The following is a 12,493-nucleotide window of genomic DNA, read 5'->3' on the forward strand; positions in this document are numbered from 1 at the left end:
TAAAAAAAATAATTTCGCTACGTACGGCCGATGGTCGTGCGTAGCGATTTTTTTTTCCTTTAAATCAAACAACGAGACGCACGAATAGAAAGCGATACGCCGCTGGGACTTTGTCTCGTGCGAGTAAAAAGCAATACGCCGCTGGACTTAGCCGCGTGCGAGCATAAAGCAATACGCCGCTGGACTTAGTCGCGTACAAACTGAAAGCAATACGCCGCTGGACTTAGTCGCGTGCGAGCATAAAGCAATACGCCGCTGGACTTAGTCGCGTGCGAGTAAAAAGCAATACGCCGCTGGACTTAGTCGCGTACAAACAGAAAGCAATACGCCGCTGGACTTAGTCGCGTGCGAGCATAAAGCAATACGCCGCTGGGACTTTGTCTCCTGCGGTTAAAAAAAATAATTTCGCTACGTACGGCCGATGGTCGTGCGTAGCGATTTTTTTTTCCTTTAAATCAAACAACGAGACGCACGAATAGAAAGCGATACGCCGCTGGGACTTTGTCTCGTGCGAGTAAAAAGCAATACGCCGCTGGACTTAGCCGCGTGCGAGCATAAAGCAATACGCCGCTGGACTTAGTCGCGTACAAACTGAAAGCAATACGCCGCTGGACTTAGTCGCGTGCGAGCATAAAGCAATACGCCGCTGGACTTAGTCGCGTGCGAGTAAAAAGCAATACGCCGCTGGACTTAGTCGCGTACAAACAGAAAGCAATACGCCGCTGGACTTAGTCGCGTGCGAGCATAAAGCAATACGCCGCTGGGACTTTGTCTCCTGCGGTTAAAAAAAATAATTTCGCTACGTACGGCCGATGGTCGTGCGTAGCGATTTTTTTTTCCTTTAAATCAAACAACGAGACGCACGAATAGAAAGCGATACGCCGCTGGGACTTTGTCTCGTGCGAGTAAAAAGCAATACGCCGCTGGACTTAGCCGCGTGCGAGTAAAAAGCAATACGCCGCTGGACTTAGTCGCGTACAAACAGAAAGCAATACGCCGCTGGACTTAGTCGCGTACGAGCATAAAGCAATACGCCGCTGGACTTAGTCGCGTGCGAGCATAAAGCAATACGCCGCTGGGACTTTGTCTCCTGCGGTTAAAAAAAATAATTTTTTCCTTTGATTTTTTTTTTCCTTTAAATCAAACAACGAGACGCACGAATAGAAAGCGATACGCCGCTGCAACTTTGTCGCGTGCCAGTAAAAAGCAATACGCCGCTGGACTTAGCCGCTCGTGCTACCGCTGCGCGCGCACCTCCGAATCAGCGGGTATGCGCCGGAGTAGGTAACACTCTCTTAAGGTACGCCGTTCTGCGCAGCTCGTATTGCGCGCGCGCGCGCGCGCTTTTTCAAATATTTTTAAACGTTTTTTCGCGTTTTTTCCCGTTTCTTCGCGTTTTTTCCCGTTTTTTCCCGTTTTTTCCCGTTTTCCACGTTTTTTCCCGTTTCACGAGAGAGACGAAAACGAGGAAAATAATCGCGACAAATGCTCGCTCGCTGCGCTCGCTCGGACGAATATAGCCCAACCCAAAACCGATCCCAAGCGTTCGAACGAAGATTTCGATGAAATCGAAGAACGAACGCTAAAGGGATTGGTTTTGGGTTGGGCTACTTTTTTTTTCGAGCGAGCGGAGCGAGCGAGCAACGCGTAAGAGCGTATCGTTGCGTCGCAGGGACTTTGAAATATTCGCCACTGTTCGAACGTTCGAGTCGAAATAACTCGAGAAAAAGCGTTATGACGCATCGAAATTATCAGTGAAATCGTTACGTATCGACGAAATCTAGTCGAACGTAACGATTTCACTTTATTTTTTTAAAAAATTTCATCCTCCGGACCAACGTGACCGGGACGTTGGAACTTAGAATTTTTTCGCCCCGTTACGAAAGTACCGAAAGTTCAACTCGAAATAACTCGCTAAAAAGCGTTATAACGTATCGAAATTTTGCGTGAAATCGTTACGTTTCGACGAAATCTAGTCGAAAGTAGCGATTTCACTTTATTTTTTTAAAAAATTTCACCCTCCGGACCAACGTGACCGGGACGTTGGAACTTAGAATTTTTTCGCCCCGTTACGAAAGTACCGAAAGTTCAACTCGAAATAACTCGCTAAAAAGCGTTATAACGTATCGAAATTTTGCGTGAAATCGTTACGTTTCGACGAAATCTAGTCGAAAGTAGCGATTTCACTTTATTTTTTTAAAAAATTTCACCCTCCGGACCAACGTGACCGGGACGTTGGAACTTAGAATTTTTTCGCCCCGTTACGAAAGTACCGAAAGTTCAACTCGAAATAACTCGCTAAAAAGCGTTATAACGTATCGAAATTTTGCGTGAAATCGTTACGTATCGACGAAATCTAGTCGAACGTAACGATTTCACTTTATTTTTTTAAAAAATTTCATCCTCCGGACCAACGTGACCGGGACGTTGGAACTTAGAATTTTTTCGCCCCGTTACGAAAGTACCGAAAGTTCAACTCGAAATAACTCGCTAAAAAGCGTTATAACGTATCGAAATTTTGCGTGAAATCGTTACGTTTCGACGAAATCTAGTCGAAAGTAGCGATTTCACTTTATTTTTTTAAAAAATTTCACCCTCCGGACCAACGTGACCGGGACGTTGGAACTTAGAATTTTTTCGCCCCGTTACGAAAGTACCGAAAGTTCAACTCGAAATAACTCGCTAAAAAGCGTTATAACGTATCGAAATTTTGCGTGAAATCGTTACGTATCGACGAAATCTAGTCGAACGTAACGATTTCACTTTATTTTTTTAAAAAATTTCATCCTCCGGACCAACGTGACCGGGACGTTGGAACTTAGAATTTTTTCGCCCCGTTACGAAAGTACCGAAAGTTCAACTCGAAATAACTCGCTAAAAAGCGTTATAACGTATCGAAATTTTGCGTGAAATCGTTACGTTTCGACGAAATCTAGTCGAAAGTAGCGATTTCACTTTATTTTTTTAAAAAATTTCACCCTCCGGACCAACGTGACCGGGACGTTGGAACTTAGAATTTTTTCGCCCCGTTACGAAAGTACCGAAAGTTCAACTCGAAATAACTCGCTAAAAAGCGTTATAACGTATCGAAATTTTGCGTGAAATCGTTACGTTTCGACGAAATCTAGTCGAAAGTAGCGATTTCACTTTATTTTTTTAAAAAATTTCACCCTCCGGACCAACGTGACCGGGACGTTGGAACTTAGAATTTTTTCGCCCCGTTACGAAAGTACCGAAAGTTCAACTCGAAATAACTCGCTAAAAAGCGTTATAACGTATCGAAATTTTGCGTGAAATCGTTACGTATCGACGAAATCTAGTCGAACGTAACGATTTCACTTTATTTTTTTAAAAAATTTCATCCTCCGGACCAACGTGACCGGGACGTTGGAACTTAGAATTTTTTCGCACTGCTACGAAAAGGCCGAAAGATCCCCTCCAAATAACTCGTTAAAAAGTGTTAGAAGGTACGAATATTTTACAAGAAATCGTTATAACTCGATAAAATACGTCGGGATTAAGCGTTTATATCGTCGGCAGACGGATATAAAAACGTTTGGACCGACACGACCGGTCGTTGGAACATAGAAAAATTCCGAGCCGGTACGTTGGGACTTAGAAAAATTCCGAGGGCGAAAAAGTTTTTTCGAGTTTATTCGTTAAAAAGCGTTACAAGGTATGAATTTTTTTGCATAAATCGACGTAACTCGACGAAATACGTCGGGATTAATGGTTTATTTCCGTCCGAGAACGATTTTTAAAAACGGACCTATGCGGCCGGTCGTTCGTACTTAGAAAATTTTCGGACCGAACACTCTTTTTCGATTAATTCGTTAAAAAGCGTTATAACGTACGAATATTTTTCAAGAAATCGTTATAACTCGATAAAATACGTCGGGATTAAGCGTTTATATCGTCGGCAGACGGATATAAAAACGTTTGGACCGACACGACCGGTCGTTGGAACATAGAAAAATTCCGAGCCGGTACGTTGGGACTTAGAAAAATTCCGAGGGCGAAAAAGTTTTTTCGAGTTTATTCGTTAAAAAGCGTTACAAGGTATGAATTTTTTTGCATAAATCGACGTAACTCGACGAAATACGTCGGGATTAATGGTTTATTTCCGTCCGAGAACGATTTTTAAAAACGGACCTATGCGGCCGGTCGTTCGTACTTAGAAAATTTTCGGACCGAACACTCTTTTTCGATTAATTCGTTAAAAAGCGTTATAACGTACGAATATTTTTCAAGAAATCGTTATAACTCGATAAAATACGTCGGGATTAAGCGTTTATATCGTCGGCAGACGGATATAAAAACGTTTGGACCGACACGACCGGTCGTTGGAACATAGAAAAATTCCGAGCCGGTACGTTGGGACTTAGAAAAATTCCGAGGGCGAAAAAGTTTTTTCGAGTTTATTCGTTAAAAAGCGTTACAAGGTATGAATTTTTTTGCATAAATCGACGTAACTCGACGAAATACGTCGGGATTAATGGTTTATTTCCGTCCGAGAACGATTTTTAAAAACGGACCTATGCGGCCGGTCGTTCGTACTTAGAAAATTTTCGGACCGAACACTCTTTTTCGATTAATTCGTTAAAAAGCGTTATAACGTACGAATATTTTTCAAGAAATCGTTATAACTCGATAAAATACGTCGGGATTAAGCGTTTATATCGTCGGCAGACGGATATAAAAACGTTTGGACCGACACGACCGGTCGTTGGAACATAGAAAAATTCCGAGCCGGTACGTTGGGACTTAGAAAAATTCCGAGGGCGAAAAAGTTTTTTCGAGTTTATTCGTTAAAAAGCGTTACAAGGTATAAATTTTTTTACGGGAATCGTTCTATCTCTATTAAATACGTCGGGATTAAACATTTTTATCGATTTTTTCAAAAAATTAGCGTTCGTCGAACTGACACGACTGGGATATTTTTCTAATTTTTTCGTTAATTAACGTTACAAGGTATATATTTTTTTGCATATTTCTACTTATTTTAACGTATTGTAATTGATTATAAACTTATTTTTTGTCCGTATTCGATAAAAGAGTATGTTTACTGATGCAATTTTTCGGTGAAAAAAAAAATTAATTTTTTGGTAAAAATGCATTTCTATTATGTTAATAAAACGTCTGGTAATGTATTTCGATGGTTGGATATTGGCTTTGTATAGTAGTGATCGAGCGTTCGCGAGACTAAGTTCCAGCGTCCCTTCCGAACGGTACGTTGCTACGGAGGTTTTGCACCGTAAGCGCGCGGCCGCTAGCCCGGCCGGCGCCGGCCTTCCGGCTGGCGCTTTCGTATCTATAAGAGAGACGTCGAGCCGGACGGTTCGGTCGGAACAGCGTTGAGCGCGTGGCTATTCTACGGCCTCGGTTGAGAATTCAGTCACCGCTCCTCGAGTCTTAGTGTATTTTACGCTATTTCTCGACTGTTCCTCCGTTCTCGTTCTGGTTTTTTCTCTACACTGCTGCGCCGCGGGTCGCTGTCCTGGACGTAATGACCAAATATCGTGGCAAGGTTCCCCTGAGTCGGGAAGCTGGTGACCTGTGTGTACGTATTCTAACAAAAATTGTTAGATGCGTGTGTGCTTGTACTAACTGAGCATCGATTCATTCAAAAGAGTATAACCGTCTGCTTTCTATAAAAACTTCTGCTTTCGCAGAAGTATCCGATGAGGCGGTAGGAGCGTACTATCTTTGCGTAGTATGTCTTCTGCCGAAAATGTTCTACCGATTGAAAGAATATTCTTACGGTATGTCCAGCGCGACGCACTGGGATACGCGCTTGTTCGTTCAGCGTGAGGTGCGTATACGTGCTTTACCGCTAAGATATTCTAATAAGTCTTTTTACACGAAGACAGCATTATGGAAATGTTCCTTTAGAAGTACGATTCTAAACATTTTATATAAGACTATGAGAAAGAGAGAGAGAGAAGAGAGGAGGTGGAGTTGAGAATTACAAAGTGGCTGCGAGCGGCGTTCGAAGATTATTACTGAACTATGGGTGTATCTCGAACGTCGCTAGGAGATATATTTTATAGATATATCTATCTTAAGAACGAAAAGTCTCGTCGTACGGTGCTTACGTCCCACCTACGACACGAAGAGAACTTAAACGAAATTTATAAGAATTGTTATACGAATAAGATCCCTGGTTGATCCTGCCAGTAGTCATATGCTTGTCTCAAAGATTAAGCCATGCATGTCTCAGTACATGCCGCATTAAGGTGAAACCGCGAATGGCTCATTAAATCAGTTATGGTTTCTTAGATCATACCTACATTTACTTGGATAACTGTGGTAATTCTAGAGCTAATACATGCAAACAGATTCCGACCAGAGATGGTAGGAATGCTTTTATTAGATCAAAACCAATCGGTGGCGGATGGCTCGTCTGTCCGTCCATCGTTTGTTTTGGTGACTCTGAATAACTTTGTGCTGATCGCATGGTCATCTAGCACCGGCGACGCATCTTTCAAATGTCTGCCTTATCAACTGTCGATGGTAGGTTCTGCGCCTACCATGGTTGTAACGGGTAACGGGGAATCAGGGTTCGATTCCGGAGAGGGAGCCTGAGAAACAGCTACCACATCCAAGGAAGGCAGCAGGCGCGCAAATTACCCACTCCCGGCACGGGGAGGTAGTGACGAAAAATAACGATACGGGACTCATCCGAGGCCCCGTAATCGGAATGAGTACACTTTAAATCCTTTAACGAGGACCAATTGGAGGGCAAGTCTGGTGCCAGCAGCCGCGGTAATTCCAGCTCCAATAGCGTATATTAAAGTTGTTGCGGTTAAAAAGCTCGTAGTTGAATCTGTGTGTCACAGTGTCGGTTCACCGCTCGCGGTGTTTAACTGGCATTATGTGGTACGTCCTATCGGTGGGCTTAGCTCCTCGCGGGCGGTCCAACTAATATCCCATCGCGGTGCTCTTCACTGAGTGTCGAGGTGGGCCGATACGTTTACTTTGAACAAATTAGAGTGCTTAAAGCAGGCTACCTTCGCCTGAATACTGTGTGCATGGAATAATGGAATAGGACCTCGGTTCTATTTTGTTGGTTTTCGGAGCCCCGAGGTAATGATTAATAGGGACAGATGGGGGCATTCGTATTGCGACGTTAGAGGTGAAATTCTTGGATCGTCGCAAGACGGACAGAAGCGAAAGCATTTGCCAAAAATGTTTTCATTAATCAAGAACGAAAGTTAGAGGTTCGAAGGCGATCAGATACCGCCCTAGTTCTAACCATAAACGATGCCAGCCAGCGATCCGCCGAAGTTCCTCCGATGACTCGGCGGGCAGCTTCCGGGAAACCAAAGCTTTTGGGTTCCGGGGGAAGTATGGTTGCAAAGCTGAAACTTAAAGGAATTGACGGAAGGGCACCACCAGGAGTGGAGCCTGCGGCTTAATTTGACTCAACACGGGAAACCTCACCAGGCCCGGACACCGGAAGGATTGACAGATTGATAGCTCTTTCTTGATTCGGTGGGTGGTGGTGCATGGCCGTTCTTAGTTGGTGGAGCGATTTGTCTGGTTAATTCCGATAACGAACGAGACTCTAGCCTGCTAAATAGACGTAACTTATGGTATCTCGAAGGCCCCCGGCTTCGGTCGGTGGGTTTTTACTACCAACGTACAAACAAATCTTCTTAGAGGAACAGGCGGCTTCTAGCCGCACGAGATTGAGCAATAACAGGTCTGTGATGCCCTTAGATGTTCTGGGCCGCACGCGCGCTACACTGAAGGAATCAGCGTGTTTTCCCTGGCCGAAAGGCCCGGGTAACCCGCTGAACCTCCTTCGTGCTAGGGATTGGGGCTTGCAATTATTCCCCATGAACGAGGAATTCCCAGTAAGCGCGAGTCATAAGCTCGCGTTGATTACGTCCCTGCCCTTTGTACACACCGCCCGTCGCTACTACCGATTGAATGATTTAGTGAGGTCTTCGGACTGGTGCGCGGCCAATGTGATAAGCATTGCCGATGTTACCGGGAAGATGACCAAACTTGATCATTTAGAGGAAGTAAAAGTCGTAACAAGGTTTCCGTAGGTGAACCTGCGGAAGGATCATTAACGATACGATACCAAAAGAATTTGACTTGAACACATATAAAAACTATGAAATATATATCACAATGGTCGGTAAGGAGCCGTACTCCTCCTGTATCGACGAAAGTATATACGACGTATTAACAAGCTATATACTTTAACAAACGAAAACGCCAGGGAGCTTGGCAACCTCCGTTGGCACGAATAGAAATATTCTTAAGGAGGAGACGACCCTCCAGCTACGGAATTATACGAAGAGAAGGTGGCACTCTCTCTCGATCATCGGGATGAAGAGATATATATATACAAGTATAAAAACGAAATGCGAATGAAACTTATTCGAGGCGCCTGCGTGAGGTCGTAAACAGAAAGACCCGCCGTCTCCGAAATAAAACATATAACATATAATATATATATATATATATGAAATTCTAATAAAAGGGAACTCTAGCTTCGAAAGAGCCAACAAAAGTTAAGGCTCGATATCAAACGAAAAAATTACGATGGAAACCAGGTGTAAAGAGAAATGCAGTCGTGGCGCCTGCGAGAGGCCGTACACAGAAAGACCCGCCGTCACGATCTCGTATTTCGTATTTGCATCGTGGAAACCGTACAAACGAAATATAAAAGTCCATGCAAACTAATAAGAAAATCTCTAAAGTGCCTCGTGTCGGAGTGATCATGCTCGCCTATTCTCTTCTATGTTTCGTGGTCTGTGTTGCGTTTGTTCTCCTCCTAGCAACGGGACATATCGAAGACTCCTCTTTGGGATCGAACGAAGCGTCTAGAACGAGTCGACGAGAGCGAAAGAACTTGTAGCGAGTCGCGCAGAGCGAAAGGATACCGATATACATCTTCGAAGGTTCTCTTCGAAGATCCATGGATACCTTCTGCGTCGACTTCTCTCGTCTCTTTCATCGAAACTCTCGTCGTTCTCGAAACGTGCTTCCTACCCAAAGGGCGTGTGCTCTTCGTATGTCGTTTCGTTCGAAATAACGAAACCACGTGTAACATACTCGTGGATCGGGTAACCTAGAACGAAGACGCATCGCGTGGATGTTGGCCCGCTATGCGACGATGACCGATGATGATGATGATGATGATGATGATGATATGATGATGATGTCGATGTCGACGACGACGACGATGAAGACGATGTGTAGCAACGATTCGTAACTAGTCTAGCCGAAGTTCGTTCAGAGGGGAACGCCGCCGGCTTCGAAGCCTCGATGTCGTGAGTCGGACACCCGTGCCGTCGCTAGAGTTTTTCAAACTCTGCTTCTGGATATTGGGACGAAAGACCGCTCGAGGACGACGACAGCCGTGCGTGCGTATCCCATCGAATTTTTTTTACACCACCTGAACGAGACTAAAGTTTCGTCTAGTTGATCGTCTACCGTCGCATAATGTATATTATATACCGTTCAGAGGGGACCGGCTGTCTATCCTCGTTGTCGTGAGTCGGACACCCGTGCCGTCGCTAGAGTTTTTCAAACTCTGCTTCTGGATATCGGGACGAAAGACCGCGCGAGGACGACGGATGCGAGTCCCATCGAATTTTTGACTTACACACTACCTGAACGAGACTTAAAGTTTCATATTATATACCGTTCAGAGGGGACCGGCTGTCTATCCTCGTTGTCGTGAGTCGGACACCCGTGCCGTCGCTAGAGTTTTTCAAACTCTGCTTCTGGATATCGGGACGAAAGACCGCGCGAGGACGACGGATGCGAGTCCCATCGAATTTTTGACTTACACACTACCTGAACGAGACTTAAAGTTTCATATAATATACCGTTCAGAGGGGACCGGCTGTCTTTCCTCGTTGTCGTGAGTCGGACACCCGTGCCGTCGCTAGAGTTTTTCAAACTCTGCTTCTGGATATCGGGACGAAAGACCGCGCGAGGACGACGGATGCGAGTCCCATCGAATTTTTTATTTACACACTACCTGAACGAGACTTAAAGTTTCATCCAGTTTGTCGTCTATCATCGCATATATAATATACCGTTCAGAGGGGACCGGCTGTCTATCCTCGTTGTCGTGAGTCGGACACCCGTGCCGTCGCTAGAGTTTTTCAAACTCTGCTTCTGGATATCGGGACGAAAGACCGCGCGAGGACGACGGATGCGAGTCCCATCGAATTTTTGACTTACACACTACCTGAACGAGACTTAAAGTTTCATATAATATACCGTTCAGAGGGGACCGGCTGTCTTTCCTCGTTGTCGTGAGTCGGACACCCGTGCCGTCGCTAGAGTTTTTCAAACTCTGCTTCTGGATATCGGGACGAAAGACCGCGCGAGGACGACGGATGCGAGTCCCATCGAATTTTTGATTTACACACTACCTGAACGAGACTTAAAGTTTCATCCAGTTTGTCGTCTATCATCTCATATATAATATACCGTTCAGAGGGGACCGGCTGTCTATCCTCGTTGTCGTGAGTCGGACACCCGTGCCGTCGCTAGAGTTTTTCAAACTCTGCTTCTGGATGTTGGGACGAAAGACCGCGCGAGGACGATGGATGCGTGTCCCATCGAATTTTTGATTTACAAGACACACACTACCTGAACGAGACTAAAGTTTCATCGAGTTTATCGTCGCATAACCCGTTCGGAGGGGACCGGCTGTCTATCCTCGTTGTCGTGAGTCGGACACCCGTGCCGTCGCTAGAGTTTTTCAAACTCTGCTTCTGGATATCGGGACGAAAGACCGCGCGAGGAGGATGGCTGCGAGTCCCATCGAATTTTTGTTTTTTTTTTTTTTTAAAGAAAAAACACCACCCGAACGGAGATGTGTTCTATCTTTCGTCGATTTTTCATGCTTTCAGTCGGTCGCGTGGTCGCCATCCGTTCGGAGGGGATCGCCGGCTTCGAAACCTCGATGTCGTGAGTCGGACACCCGTGCCGTCGCTAGAGTTTTTCAAACTCTGCTTCTGGATATTGGGACGAAAGACCGCTCGAGGCGGACGGCCGCGCGAATCCCATCGAATCTTTACTATCACCCGAACGATGGAGAGATGCACGCGCGCTGTTTCTTGAATAATTGGACGAGAGAGTAGAATCAAACACATATATAACATGGGCTAGCCACCGTGCTTACTCGTTCGCGAGATCGTGTGCTGTACAGAGGATTCAGAATCGGGTGTATATATCCCCGTCGTTTCCTGACGAACGGAGCTTCGATCTCGATGGTTGTTATATATCATAATGTACTTTACGCCCGGCCGGCGAACGCGCGTATCTTCGCGCGTTCGTCGTTTTCTTTTTTTTTCGAACGTTTTTGTGTCGTCAATCCTATGGCGACTTCTGCGCGTTCGATTCCCGTTGGTCGAACGTGACGGAACTCGGCTTCGCTAGAACCGAGAAGAGTACATTTGAGTATTGAACTGTTGTAAATTTATAAAAGATTACCCTGAACGGTGGATCACTTGGCTCGTGGGTCGATGAAGAACGCAGCTAATTGCGCGTCAACGTGTGAACTGCAGGACACATGAACATCGACATTTCGAACGCACATTGCGGTCCACGGATACAATTCCTGGACCACGCCTGGCTGAGGGTTGCTCACGTAAACCTAAGACTGCTTGCGTTGCGTATCGTTACTCTCCGTATCTGTCTCTCTCTGTCCCTTCTTGCCTTAACAACCCGCCGTCGTTCTTCTTTATATAAGAGAACGTTTCAGAGTCGGACGAAGGTACAAGAACGAGGATACGAATAAGAGCGGACGGAGAGAACATACGCGACGTACGAGCGATTGTTGGACGCTCGTCGGCGTTCGTCGCGGTCGTGCAGAGACCGTGCAAGTCGTACGCATGCTCGATATATAATCTATCGTGTTCACGGGAGACTACGAAACTCTACCTCTGTCTCTCTCTGTCCCTTCTTGCCTTGACAACCCGCCGTCGTTCTTCTTAAAAATTATAAGAGAACGTTTCAGAGTCGGACGAAGGTATACGAAGGGATACGAATAAGAGCGGAGAGAACCGGTCACGGACCTGCGTGAGTGCTCGCGGCGTCGTGAGTCGTCCTTACGAGGGCGACCGCCCGCTTATGCACCGCTTCGTGTATCGGTTATCGAACGTATATACTCGTAGTGTTCTCCTCGTGACCGATTTTTTTTTCATATCAGGCGATATATGCTACGTTTGCCGGTGTTCGACGCACGAAGGTCCGCGCCCCCGACGTCGTCTTAAAAGAATATTATATTTGGCGAGACTGAGAGAGAAAGCAAATATGGGAACTCGGTCGAGAGAGGAGAGAAGAGAGAACCAAAAAAAAAACCTAAACTCGATGGCGTGCGAAACTTTGCCATAATCTACCGTCTTTTCTTAAGACTCTCGTACAGCCCCAGGGATCGAATGCCCACTCCGTCTCTTCGCGAAAGCGACTGACAACAACGAGGACCGTCGCATCGATGGGTCGTCGTTGCGTT

At 45.6% G+C, this 12,493-nt stretch overlaps 2 non-coding genes across 2 annotated transcripts; both read left to right on the top strand.

Moving 5' to 3' along the window:
- Positions 1–6,157: 6,157 nt before the first annotated feature.
- LOC126876869 (small subunit ribosomal RNA) lies at positions 6,158–8,080 on the top strand. Its single transcript, XR_007694585.1, has one exon. It is a non-coding gene; the product is annotated as a small subunit ribosomal RNA (ribosomal RNA).
- Positions 8,081–11,469: 3,389 nt separating this feature from the next.
- LOC126876861 (5.8S ribosomal RNA) lies at positions 11,470–11,624 on the top strand. Its single transcript, XR_007694577.1, has one exon. It is a non-coding gene; the product is annotated as a 5.8S ribosomal RNA (ribosomal RNA).
- The last annotated feature ends 869 nt before the right edge of the window (positions 11,625–12,493 follow it).

Source organism: Bombus huntii, unplaced genomic scaffold (genome assembly GCF_024542735.1).
Source record: "Bombus huntii isolate Logan2020A unplaced genomic scaffold, iyBomHunt1.1 ctg00000101.1, whole genome shotgun sequence".
NCBI classification, from domain to species: domain Eukaryota; kingdom Metazoa; phylum Arthropoda; class Insecta; order Hymenoptera; family Apidae; genus Bombus; species Bombus huntii.